The sequence below is a fragment of the Canis lupus genome, chromosome 29, assembly GCF_011100685.1.
Source record: "Canis lupus familiaris isolate Mischka breed German Shepherd chromosome 29, alternate assembly UU_Cfam_GSD_1.0, whole genome shotgun sequence".
NCBI classification, from domain to species: Eukaryota; Metazoa; Chordata; class Mammalia; order Carnivora; family Canidae; genus Canis; species Canis lupus.
The window spans coordinates 29742810-29757405 of NC_049250.1; the positions used below are offsets into that span (position 1 = coordinate 29742810).

At 35.5% G+C, this 14596-nt stretch overlaps 1 long non-coding RNA gene across 1 annotated transcript in view; it reads right to left on the minus strand.

Moving 5' to 3' along the window:
* Window positions 1-14596, minus strand: part of LOC119866727 — an 83821-nt gene that overhangs the window by 52229 nt on the left and 16996 nt on the right. Inside the window, exons 3-4 of the long non-coding RNA XR_005381160.1 lie at window positions 4484-4564; window positions 1338-1430 (exon numbers count right to left, since the gene is read on the minus strand). This is a non-coding gene — a long non-coding RNA (uncharacterized LOC119866727). The remainder of the gene's footprint in view (window positions 1-1337; window positions 1431-4483; window positions 4565-14596) is intronic.

Consider the following 14596-nt stretch of genomic DNA (forward strand, 5'->3'; position numbering starts at 1 on the left):
GTGTGTGATGAAAAGTAAAGATCAGTAAACTCTTTTGTCTTAACCCTAAACCATGGCTCAGAGAAAACCTTTTGATTCTATTTTAAAATATTTATTTATTTGTTTATGAAAGAGAGCTCTGGGTAGGTGAGGGAGGGACAGAAAGAGAGGGAGAATGTTCCTGATCTCTATGTCGTTCCAGTTTTTTAGTACATGTGCTGTGGAAGCAAGCGCCAGAGGAAATCTTTTTAAATAGTTCTGTTAGTGATCTTCTTAACAAGAGAACATGATTACATCTCTATTCTTTTTTGTTTTACCAACTTAATAAAGGATCTGTTGATTGTTCATGATGAAAAGTCATTCTTATTTTACGATCTTCTTCAGACATTATTCTGAAAGTATAAATGTAGAGGTTGGGGCGAAAATTATATTGGAATGTGGTGAAGAGGGAGTCAGAGCACTCCTCAGCTGTGGTTTTCCATTCTGAAGCTTCCTTAACCTGGAGTGGCGAAAGTGATGCTCCTCCTCCTAATCAACCATCAGGTCAGGAGTCTTCACAAACCTATGCCATGCCCCTCCGGTAATCTCATCACATAGGCATTCTGTTGTTTCACATCATCACAAGAAGGGTGAGTACAGTACAATAAGATATTTTGAGAGAGAAAGACCACATTTAGAAAACTTGTGTTATGGCATATTGACATAATTCTATTTTATTTTTGATTGTTGTTAATCTTGTACTGTGCTTAATTTATAAAATAACTTTATCATAAGTATGTATGATACACATATATATATAGGAAAAAACATTTCCTGTTTTTATTTTTCTGTATTATCTACAGCTTCAGACATCCCCTGGGGGTCTTGGAATGTATACCATTACTGTATTTTCAATTCTGTGAAATTTTGCTCTAAGGCAGACTGGAAAATGGGTATGTAGTTAGAGAGGGATGTATGGTTGAGAAAGGTTTTTGTTTTTATTTGTTTCATTAGGACTAGAGAATTCATAAGTCAGTGTTTGTAAGCCAGTGGGAATGATCTAGGAAAGGTGGAAAAAATGTTAAATTTGTGCCAGAAACTATTCTTAGGACTACATCTCTCTCTGTGCCTTTGTCTAACTATATCTATATTTTATTTCTATATGTATATATTCATTGAATTCTTGCAACAGTCCTGAGATACTCTTATTATATCCATTTACAGACATGAAGTTTGGGCACTGACAAGTTGAGCAATATTCTCAAGATTACAAAGCTAGTAAATGGCCATGTTAGGATTCAAATTAGAATGCCTGCATAAAAAGCCAGAGATTTAATCACTGTGGTCTTCTGGCTCTGAGGCTTACTTTAGAGTCCTACCTTGGCTTCCTCTGAACAGATTATTTCAATTGTTCTAGAGTTTTCTATCAAGTGTCATGACTGAGGGAAAGTCTGGCTGGCTGTGCAGAGGTTCTGGAAGAGAAACAAAGAGAAAGGACTGGTAAATTTATTTTATGTACTATTTTTAACGAATCTTCCTGTTTTTAGTCTTTTTCTCACTTTGGTTCTTTTATTGCATCAGTTGACTTTGAGCCCAAATCCTCCGTAGGTTACTTTCAAGTGAATGTTTTCACACCTACTCAGCAGTATTTTTATGGCATATTCTAGCCTGTAGTTTTTTCCCCTCTGTTTCATCTGTCAATCTGCTCACATATAAACTTCATCTTTGAAAAGTTTGTGGAAATCACTTATATTCTCTGCTGCTCCTCTTATTCTTTTCTCTGGTATGAAATTATTTACTTTGTATTTCAGAATCTTTCAAGAGTAATGAGAGGGGTGGATAAAAAGCAAACACATGTTTCCAGCCTTAGTCTTACCTTGGAAATGAAAGTACTGACTACTTTTTAAACAGATAGATGGATTGGTTAATTATCTTTTGAGTTTACTGATTTCAGCATAGTGATTAAGAGAACAAACTTAAAAAGACTTTAGTGAAAAAACTAGCTCTACTACTTTTTTAACTGAACACACCTCAAGAACAGTTACCTCAAGAATACAATATGTTGAAACTATTGAGATGACATAGGATTGACATTAAGCATAGAGTATGTCCCATGTTAAGTAGTTAATGAATAGTAATTACTACTTTTCTTAGGTAATAGTGAGATCCTGGCAGAGAGATAACTGTGTGACCAGAGTAATATGGGTTATTTGGTTTTCATTGCCGGTATAATTATTGTCATTATTAAATATTGATCGAAGGCTAGTGTCATAAGCAATGAGAATATAAAGATATAACAGTAAAAATTGTTTTTCTATAAATACACCTAAAATAGTTGTTGAATGTAACATTATATATTATTTTTATGTTATAAGAGGGATAAGATTTTCTTTTGAGAGAATATTTCCATTTTTTATGATTCCTATGTATAGTAAAATATTTTATTGAGGGATGCTTGGGTGGCTCAGCAGTTGAGCATCTGCCTTCAGCTCAGGGCGTGATCCTGGGTCCGGGTATCGAGTCCCATATCAGGCTCCCGGCATGGAGCCTGCTTCTCCCTCTGCCTGTGTCTCTGCCTCTCTCTCTGTGTCTCTCATGAATAAATAAAATCTTTTTTAAAAATATATTTTATTGAAATTATTTCAGTGAGGCTCTGTTTCTTTCCTATGGGTAAATAAATTTCTTATTTTTATTTAAAAGATTTTATTTATTTGAGAGAGAGAGATGGTGACAAAGATAAAGAGAGAGCAGGAGCAGGGAAGAGAAGGAGAAGCAGGCATCCTCTGAGCAAAGAGCCTGACTCAGGGCTTGATCCCAGGACCCTGGGATCATGACCTGAGCCAAAGGCAGATGCTTAACCAATTGAGACACCCAGGCACCCCAAATTTCTTACTTATATAATTTTTTAAAAAGGAAACACTGTTAAATATAATATATATTTGAAATACAAAAGTAGCTTTCAACTTACATAATTTTAGTATATATATTGTATAATTAGAATATATAAAATTCATTCTAATATTTTTAATATTATAATATACATACATATATAATATGAATACATATATAAATATATATATTCTAGGCAAAGGACTGTTATTAAATATATCTCTGCTCCCTTAGTCAGACAAAAATTCTAGCTAATGGAATGCTAGAAGATTATTAGCTTTGAGAGTAGAAGAACCTTGCTTCTCTTTGAAGTTCTAAGTCATTTATCACTATGTGTTCAGGGAAAATTCTGAGACTTTGTACATTAAATAAAAAGACCAGAAATACAAACTAAATGAGTTCTGTTTAGGAAAATAGGGATATATAAATATATGAACAGTGGCCAGTTCACCCTTTGAATTTCATTTTCTCTATTCAAAACATTACCATCTCAGCTTATGGGAGCTGTGACGTTTTTTATGACATATTACCATGTCTGTGGTAGCACTGAAAGCAATTTGTGTTTAATGTTATTGACTTTTAGAATTTTTAGTTTTCATCTGGAAATCATGAATATTTTTACGTAATTCATCAATTGCCACAAATAAAATAGTATATGAATTATAAATTGGAAATCTTACATTTCTCTTACCTTACTTGATCTCTTTGACATTTGTCACATTTGACAACATTTTCTTTAGAACTTCTTTGAACTCCCAATTTTAGTGGGGGTTTTCTACTCTTTTTATTGACCTATATTAGATATTGTTATGCCCTTTGATTCATCTTGCTCTGTATTTTTTTTTGGGGGGGGAATTTATCCATAGCAGTCATTCAGCTACCGCTACAGAACACTAATAACTACTATGCTTGTAAATATTGCTCAGATCTATTTCCTAAACTGTATATCTCTATCTATCTATCTATCTATCTATCTATCTATCTATCTATCTATCATGTATCATCAGCTGTTTTAATGGATATGTCTACCTGAATATCTTGGAAAGTATCTAAAACAATGTTACAAACTAACCTTATTATTTATACCCTTCTCTATGGAAAAGCACTCCCTAGAATATGCACAGTACATCCAACAACAATTTCTGAATCTGTTACCTTTGTTAGTTAATAGCAATATGATCAAACCAGTTTCCCAAGTAGTAAATTCAGGGACTTCTCAATCCCCCCCCCTCATGTTTTCACTTTTACTTAAAAAAAATGATCACAATTTACTTTCCTTAAATTTATCCCCAAATCATATTGATCTTGTATTTAAAATATTTTTTGAATATCTTCTTACTCCATTCCATTCTGATCTCCAGTCTTCAAGTCTTTGTTCTTTTGCACCCCTTATTGTGTTTCTTATTTATTTATTTATTTATTTATTTATTTATTTATTTATTCATTCTTAAAATCACATTATGAGGCAGTCACTATGCCAGGGACTTCAGATAGTCAGGGAAGCCCTCTCACATAGTGACATTTATAACAGTGATAATGTTACTTCCCATCATCATTCTCCATAGTGACTTCAGATCCAACTCAGGCCCTTAAACACAAATATTGCTAATGTGCTCAAATCTAGGACTCCAATTACCTGTAGTGTAAAATCAAAATTTCTTTAAGGCACACCTTTATCTTCTTTGCCAGAATGGATTCTTTCCTATTCTTTTCTGTACTGCAGAAGGACAAAGAATTAACATTCTCCAACAAAATCTGAACAAAACAATACAAAATTAATATTGTTTTTTTATTGCAGTCTTTGCATGTGCTTGAAATGCTCACCTTCTTTTGTCTGCCTAACTCATCATTTAAGACTCATCTCAAGTATAACCTCAATGAAGTTTTCGTGAGAGAATTAGATTCTTCTCTACGCTCTCACATTTCTCAGCCCCTAGAAAATACCTCTATTATAGCACCTGTCACATTAAAATTCAATCATCTTTTACATGTTTGTTTACTCAGGTTGATTGAACTTATTCAAGTCAGGGACTGAGATATTCATTTCTGCTATTTCTGGCACCCAGTTCAGTACCCAGCATATTTAATACAAGTTTGATGAATGGATAGATGGATGAGGAGATAAATGACAAAAATTTGCTTCTTTCTAAAAATAATTGCTTTGAATATACCATTAGTTTTGCTCTCATTTCAATGCCGCCAGTTTAAAGAGATTTCAATGACATGACTTTTCTGACCTGAAAATAAATTTCTATATTGTACAACTCCAATACAAAGAGCTAAAAAAAAACCAACAACTTCTCAAGTTGTGCATTAGATTCTTTTACATTTTTAAGATTTGAGACGTGGAAGGAGAGCTTAATGGAAATTCAAAGTGGGTTTGAAGGACACCTCAATAGTTACTTGTAAATAAGAACATTCTGTTTATCTTCTAGTTCACCAAGAAAAGAAGAGAAAAGAAAAGAAAAGAAAAGAAAAGAAAAGAAAAGAAAAGAAAAGAAAAGAAAAGGGGAAAAAAAGACAGCAACACTGGGGAAAACAGATCCTGCATTTTGAATCACAACAAACAAAACTAATAAACAGCAAACCACAGGGACCTGTCAGCTGAAAGGAAGATACAGCGTTCATTTTATAAACAATTCACTAGTGTGTCAACAGACAGTCTGACAGGGAAAGAAAGTGAACAATATTTTTCAAAAAATATCTATTTTGCTGAATAAATCTTGAGCAAAATATTGTGTGAGCTGTATTGATTGAGAGTAAGGGCCATGCAAACATGAAGAGGCTGTATTTCTTACATTAAACAATTTTTTTGTTGAGGTACATTTTCTTCGTAATTTGAAAATTATTAGTGTCATTAATACTACCCCCTTTTCTACAACAGAATACTTAATAGATGTTACAAAAGATCCTTTACTTTCTAATAATGAAAGGAGTCAGGTATGGTGATAAAAATACTAAGATACATATAATTATCTTCATATTAGCAGCACAATTCTCATGATAATGGAAGGAAGTCATGAAATTAAAAACAGATTAGAATTATTAGCATGTCGACCAACTGATGTGATTATCTACTCAACTTATCAAAAATTTATTACAGAGATGATCCGATTAAAATTTTAGTATAATAGGATTCTTGTCTTAGTTCGGGTTCTCCCAACAGCAATTTCTTAGATTTTTATTTAGACACAGATAGCTTATTTGGGAGGTTTCCCAGGATGCTGGAGTAAAGAGAGAATGAAGTGGAGTGAGTTACACAAGGATGAGGGAAAGCCAATTAAAAATGGGTTCTTGAACTGGTAATTATTCTAGACAACTAAGCTCAATCTTGCTAGGGATCCTTTGGGAAACCATATGGAAAAAACCTTAGAATTGTCCCTCCAGTGAATGTGAGACTGGGATATCTACCCACTGACAATCATCTCTCACTGGCTGAAGGCTGCTCTGGGAGATGTCTGTCTACTGCATTTATGGACTGTGCCTTTAGAGTTAGATGCCCAACAAGCTCAAGGAGGGAAGCCTACTGTTTATGCAAGAATTGTCCACCACAGCTACAGCTGACAGTAAAGCTGGCCCTAGGGAGTGTGGTATGGGGTTCCAACAGCGTCCAATGTACGTGTGCATTTGCATTAGTTTATAAATTCTCTGGCAACTACTTTAAATATGAAGATGTATATTTTTGTTATTTAATTGCCCTAAGAGATAGGAAATTACCTGAAGAAAATAACCTAGTATTTAAAAATTCGCAAAATTTAAAACAAATTTGGACAAGTCATAGTGTGCTAGTTGTGATACAAACATGGTAGGTACATTCTATCATCTTGTTGCTATTACTAATGGGCTGGAAGTAATTATGCCTGACCTAATGAGAAAGATATAACTCTAATGAAAATCTCTTCTTGTCATTCTTTAAGACTTTTTTCTTTGAATAGATCATGATAATAAAAATGGGGAAAAAACTTCAACATCTAGAATATTACAACCACCTTATCTGTTTGTTACAGGTAGAACAGTGCTCTTCTTGGACATTGGAACAGGAACTAATTTGTCTTTTCTTTGTACTACTAAGCTGTGTCTTAAATTTTCTATAAACATTATAAGTCATCAAACTTTTAACTTCAAATAGTTAAAAAATTTTTCAATAAATATCTATTTTGTTGTGAATAAATCATGAGCAAGACATGTGAACAGAAGGTGCTTACCATATTCCAGGCACTGTTCTAAGGAAATTATCTGTATTAACATATTTAACCTTTCTTTTTAAAGATTTTATTTTTAAGTAATCTCTCCATCAAATGTGGTGCTCAAACTCACAACCCCAAGCTCAAGAGTGGCATGCTCTACCGACTGAGCCACCCAGACACCCCAGTATATTTAACCTTAATTAAAACACTTTGAATTTGGAAGTATTATTATTATTGTTTATTATATGGGTAATGAAATTGAGGCACAGTGAAGTAGCTTCTAAAGGTAATAGAGATGGTAAGTATTTGAACTAGTTTTTTTTTTTTTAATCTGATAAGACGTTATTATAATGTGGTTGACGAGGAAATCCAGTTATTTCTGTGGCACACAATGTTTTACTAATTAAAATTACATGTAATGACAAAATGTCAGGACATATTAAAACTTTAGGAATTTTACATCACTTTTAGAACCATCATAACATTTACCCACATAATATAACCTCATAAAATTAATCATTTGTTTGACAATGCTTCCAATGTAACTTAACATACCAAATAAACAAACCTAATTAGTCAAAATGATTAGTTAGAATTTGAATTTTTAGGAAGTTTGTTAAGAACTTCAGAAGATTCTGAATGGGGGCAGCCCCGGTGGCGCAGCTGTTTAGCGCCACCTGCAGCCCAGGGCGTGATCCAGGAGATCCTGGATCGAGTCCCACGTTGGGCTCCCTGCATGGAGCCTGCTTCTCTCTCTGCCTGTGTCTCTGCCTCTCTCTCTCTCTCTCTCCGTGTCTCTATGAATAAATAAATAAAATCTTAAAAAAAAAAAGATTCTAAATGGTATGCCTAAATAGGATCATAGGTCACTGTAAGATTTAATACTTTATCATGTATTTAACCAAGGTGACAATAAAAGACCCCAAAGGCAAACACAGAGGGTTACTTGGTTGTTAGCAAAACAGCTTCTTTAGGGATCCCTGGGTGGTGCAATGGTTTGGCGCCTGCCTTTGGCCCAGGGCGCGATCCTGGAGACCCGGGATTGAATCCCATGTCAGGCTCCCGGTGCATGGAGCCTGCTTCTGTCTCTGCCTGTGTCTCTGCCTCTCTCTCTCTCTCTCTCTGTGACTATCATAAATTCAAACAAACAAACAAACAAACAAACAAAAAAACCCAAAAAAACAGCTTCTTTAAATATTGAGAAGATTTAGTAATCAAAGACCTAATAAAAACAGAGAAGCCTTGTTTCTCTGGGCAGATAAAAATAAAATAGCTTGTTTATAATTTCTTATCAAGAACAGACCATATATAAAAGAAGCTTTTGTCTTTTTAACAAAGTTAAGCCAATTTCCAGAGAAAGAAACAAATTCCAATCTTATATCAGCATATTTTAAAAATTCATTTATTCCAATGTTAGTGAGTCCTGACCATGCATAGTTTTTCCCAAAGATTCCCCTTTATAACCTTCCTACAATTTCTTTTTTAACTCAAATTATTTCATAAGCCTCACCTCTCTATAAATAGCCAATCTCATTTTGGGAAAAAATACTTTCTTTCCCTCAACAAAAATGCATTTTATTCCTCATACCTTTCTTATACATTTCCTGTTTTCCTATATACAGTTACTTTCCTTTTCATTTTCAGCAGTCTCAATTCCACTCATCAGAACTTTTTTTTTTCATTGAGCAATTGTAACTTTATATATTTTTAATTTTTTTATTGGAGTTCAATTTGCAAACATTTAGCATAACACCCAGTGCTCATCCCACCAAGTGCCCCCCTCAGCGCCCATCACCCAGTCACCCCACCCCCTGCTCACAACGCTTTCCACTACCCCTTGTTCATTTCCCAGAGTTAGGTGTCTCTCATGTTTTGTCACCCTCACTGATATTTTCACTCATTTTCTCTCCTTTCCCTATATTCCCTTTCACTAATTTTTATATTCCCCAAATGAATGAGACCATATAATGTTTGTCCTTTTCCGATTGACTTATTACACCAGCATAATACCCTCCAGCTCCATCCACGTCGAAGCAAATCGTGGGTATTTGTCGTTTCTAATGGCTGAGGAATATTCCATTGTATACATAAACCACATCTTCTTTACCCATTCATCTTTCGATGGACACCGAGGCTCCTTCCACAGTTTGGCTGTTGTGGACATTGCTGCTAGAAACATCGGGGTGCAGGTGTCCTGGCGTTTCACTGCATCAGAATCTTTGGGGTTAACCCCCAGCAGTGCAATTGCTGGGTCATAGGACAGATCTATTTTTAACTCTTTGAGGAACCTCCACACAGTTTTCCAGAGTGGCTGCACCACTTCACATTCCCACCAACAGTGCAGGAGGGTTCCCTTTTCTCCGCATCCTCTCCAACATTGGTTGTTTCCTGCCTTGTTAATTTTCCCCATTCTCACTGGTGTGAGGTGGGATCTCACTGTGGTTTTGATTTGTATTTCCCTGATGGCAAGTGATGCAGAGCATTTTCTCATGTACTTGTTGGCCATGTCTATGTCTTCCTCCGTGAAATTTCTGTTCATGTCTTTTGCCCATTTCATGATTGGATTGTTTGTTTCTTTGGTGTTGAGTTTAATAAGTTCTTTATATATCTTGGAAACTAGCCCTTTATCTGATATGTCATTTGCAAATATCTTCTCCCATTCTGTAGGTTGTCTTTTAGTTTTGTTGACTGTATCCTTTGCTGTGCAAAAGCTTCTTATCTTGATGAAGTCCCAATAGTTCATTTTTGCTTTTGTTTCTCTTGTCTTTATGGATGTATCTTGCAAGAAGTTGCTGTGACCAAGTCCAAAAAGGGTGTTGCCTGTGTTCTCCTCTAGGATTTTGATGGAATCTTGTCTCACATTTAGATCTTTCATCCATTTTGAGTTTGTCTTTGTGTATGGTGAAAGAGAGTGGTCTAGTTTTATTCTTCTGCATGTGGATGTCCAATTTTCCCAGCATCAATTTTTGAAGAGACGGTCTTTTTTTCCAGTGGATAGTCTTTCCTGCTCTGTTGAATATTCCACACAAATCTTAAGATTATTTGTTCCAACTTTCTGAAGAAAGTCCATGGTATTTTGACAGGGATTGCACTGAATGTGTAAATTGCCCTGGGTAGCACTGACATTTTCACAATATTAATTCTTCCAATCCATGAGCATGGAATATTTTTCCATCTCTTTGTGTCTCCTCAATTTCTTTCAGAAGTGTTCTGTAGTTTTGAGGGTATAGATCCTTTACTTCTTTGGTTGGGTTTATGCCTAGGTATCTTATGCTTTTGGGTGCAATTGTAAATGGGATTGACTCCTTAATTTCTCTTTCTTCAGTCTCATTGTTAGTGTCTAGAAATGCCACTGATTTCTGGGCATTGATTTGCATCCTGCCACACTGCCGAATTCCTGTATGAATTCTAGCAATCTTGGGGTGGAGTCTTCTGGGTTTTCTATGTACAGTGTCATGTCATCTGCGAGGAGGGAGAGTTTGACTTCTTCTTTGCCAATTTGAATGCTTTTTATTTCTTTTTGTTGCCTGATTGCTGAGGCTAGGACTTCCAGTACTATGTTGAATAGCAGTGGTGAGAGTGGACATCCCTGTCTTGTTCCTGATCTTAGGGGAAAGGCTCCCAGTGTTTCCCCATTGAGAATGATATTTGCTGTGGGCTTTTCGTAGATGGCTTTTAAGATGCTGAGGAATGTTCCCTCTATCCCTACACTCTGAAGAGTTTTGATCAGGAATGGATGCTGTATTTTGTCAAATGCTTTCTCTGCATCTATTGAGAGGATCATATGGTTCTTGTCTTTTCTCTTGTTGATATGATCTATCACATTGATTGCTTTACGAGTGTTGAACCAGCCTTGCATCCAGGGGATAAATCCCACTTGGTCATGGTGAATAATCTTCTTAATGTACTGTTGGATCCTATTGGCTAGTATCTTGTTGAGAATTTTTGCATCCGTGTTCATCAGGGAGATTGGTCTGTAATTCTCCTTTTTGGTTGGGTCTTTGTCTGGTTTTGGAATTAAGGTGATGCTGGCCTCATAGAATGAGTTTGGAAGTACTCCATCTCTTTCTATCTTTTCGAACAACTTTAGGAGAATAGGTATGGTTTCTTCTTTAAACGTTTGATAGAATTCCCCTGGGAAGCCATCTGAACCTGGACTTTTGTGTCTTGGGAGGTTTTTGATGACTGCTTCAATTTCCTCCCTGGTTATTGGCCTGTTCAAGTTTTCTATTTCTTCCTGTTCCAATTTTGGTAGTTTGTGGTTTTCAGAAATGCCTCCATTTCTTCTAGATTGCCTAATTTATTGGCATATAGCTGCTCATAGTAAGTGTTTAAAATCGTTTGTATTTCCTTGGTATTGGTTGTGATCTCTCCTCTTTCATTCATGATTTTATTAATTTGAGTCTTTTCTCTCTTCTTTTTAATAAGGCTGGCTAATGGTTTATCTATCTTATTAATTCTTTCAAAGAATCAACTCCTGGTTTTGTTGATCTGTTCCACAGTTCTTCTGGTCTCTATTTCATTGAGTTCTGCTCAAATCTTTATTAATTGTCTTCTTCTGCTGGGTGAAGGTTTTATTTGCTGTTCCTTCTCCAGTTCCTTTAGGTGCAAGGTTAGCTTCTGTATTTGAGTTCTTTCCAGTTTTTGGATGGATGCTTGTGTTGTGATGTATTTCCCTTTCAGGACTGGTTTTGCTGTATCCCAAAGATTTTGAACAGTTGTGTCTTCATTCTCATTTGTTTCCATGAATCTTTTTAATTCTTCTCTAGTTTCCTGGTTGACCCTTTCATCTTTTAGCAAGATGGTCCTTACCTTCACGTGTTTGAAATCCTTCCAAACTTCTTCTTGTGGTTCTAGTTTCAAAGAATTATGGTCTGAAAATATGTAGGGTACGATCCCTGAACTAGGTTTTGGACCAGGCCGTCTGACTCTGGAGTATGTGCTTATAATAAAGCTAGTAAGTGGTACTATTAGGATTTAAATCACAGTATAACTTAAATCTGGGTTGGTCTGATTCCAAAATCTATGTTTTAATGGTTCTGCTGCATCATATTACTTCAGAATCATCACATCAATCCTCCTCTGCTTGTCCAAGAGTCTAATTTTTCGAAGTACAAACAGGGTCACGTTTTACCTCATCATTTGTCTATTTGAAATCCTTCAGGGGCTCCTCATTACTTGAAGGATCAAGCTCAAGTTCCAACTTATGCAGTTCATTTTTATCTACTGGTTTCACATTCTCCAAATCTTGAAATGCCGTATCCTAGTTTTACTGATTTTCTTGCAGTTACTCATTTTATATTTTCTTACATCCAGGATTTACAACTTATTTACTTTTTACTTGGATTACTTCTCTAATTTCACTTAGTTTCACCCCATTATTCTCTATACTATTAACTAAGATGTGACCACTTTATGAATATCATCTTTTATCTTAAAATAATAAGGTATGCCATTGCCAAAGTACAATATCTCTTCATGATAAAAACCTTCAAGAAAATGGGGTTAAACGAAACATACTTCAACATAATAAAAGCCATATACAAAAGACTCATAGCTAGTATCATCCTCAATGGGGAAAAACTCAGAGCTTTTTCTCTACAGTTAAGAACAAGACACGAATGTCTACTTTTATTGCTGTTATTTAACATAGTACTGGAAGTCTTAGCCTCAACAATCAGACAAAAACAGCAAAAAAAGGCAAAGGCATCCAAATTGACAAGGAGGAAGTCAAACTTTCACTATAGCAGATGACATGATACTCTATGTAGAAAACCAGAAATTGCTAGAACTGATACACAAATTCAGTAATGTCTCAGGATACAAAATCAACATATAGAAATCTGTTGTATTTCTATACACTAGTAAAGAAGTAGCATAAAGAGAAATTAAGAAATCAATCCCATTTACAGTTACACCAAAACTATGAGATACCTAGGAAAAGACCTAACCAAATAGGTAAAAGATGTGTACTTTGAAAACTATAAAACACTGATGAAAAAAATTGAAGATGACACAAAGAAATGGAAAAACATAACCATGTCCATGGATTGGAGGAATATATGTTGTTAAGATGTCTATATTACTCAAAGCAATGTACACATGTAATGCAATCCCTATCAAAATGCCACCAGCATTTTTCACAAACTTAGAACAAACTATCTTAAAATCTGTATGGAACGACAAAAGACCCCTAATAGCCAAAGCAATCTTGAAAAAGAAAAGCAAAGCTGGAGGCATCATAATTCCAGACTTCAAGTTATATTACAAAGCTGTAGTGACTAAAACAGTATGGTATTGGTACACAAACAGACACATAAATCATGGAACAGAATAGAGAACTCAGCATTGGACCCACGTCTGTATGGGCAATTAAACTTTGAAAGAGGAGGAAAGAATATCCAATGGGATAAAAACAGTCTCTTCAACAAGTGATTTGGGAAAACTGGACAGCAACATGCAAAAGAATGAAATTGGACTATGTCCTTACACCACACACAAAGATAAATTCAAAATGGACAAAAGACCTACGTGTGAGACAAGAAATCTTAGAGGAGAACACGGGTAGTAACCTCTTTGTTATCAGCCGAAGCAGCTTCTTACTAGATAGTCTCTCAAGGCAAGGGAAACAAAAGCAAAAAGAAACTATTGGGACTTCATCAAGATAAAATGCTTCTGCACAGTGAAGGAAACAATCAACAAAACTAAAAGGCAACCTTTGGAATGGTAGAAATATTTGCAAATGGCATATCTGATAAAGGGTTAGTATCCAAAATTTATAAAGAATTCATCAAACTCAACACCTAAAAAACAAATGATCCAATTAAAAAATGGGCAGAAGAGATGAGTAGACATTTTTCCAAAGAAGACATCCAGAAGGCTAACAGACATGAAAAAATTCTGAACAGCACTCATCATCAGGGAAACAGAAATCAAAATTACAATGAGATTTCACCTCACAACAGTCAGAATGGTTAAAATCAACAACACAGGCAACAGCAGGTATTGATGAAGAGGCAGAGAAAAGGGAACCCTCTTACCTGCTTGTGGGAATGCAAAGTGGTGCAGCCACTCTGGAAAACAGTATGAAGGTACCTCAAAAGTGAAAAACAGAACTACCCCATGATCCAGCAATTACACTACTAGGTATTGATCTAAAGGATATAAAAATACACATTCAAAAGAGTACATGCACCCTGATATTTATAGCAGCATTATTTACAATAGCCAAATTATGGAAGGAGGCCAGATAGATGTCTATTGACTAAGGAATGGATAAAGAAGATGTGATATAGGGATCCCTGGGTGGCGCAGCGGTTTGGCGCCTGCCTTTGGCCCAGGGCGCGATCCTGGAGACCCGGGATCGAATCCCACATCGGGCTCCCGGTGCATGGAGCCTGCTTCTCCCTCTGCCTGTGTCTCTGCCTCTCTCTCTCTCTCTGTGACTGTCATGAATAAATAAATAAAATCTTTAAAAAAAAAAAAAGAAGATGTGATATATATATTTATACAGTGGAATATTAGTCATAAAAATGAAATCTTGCGATTTGCAGCAACTTGAA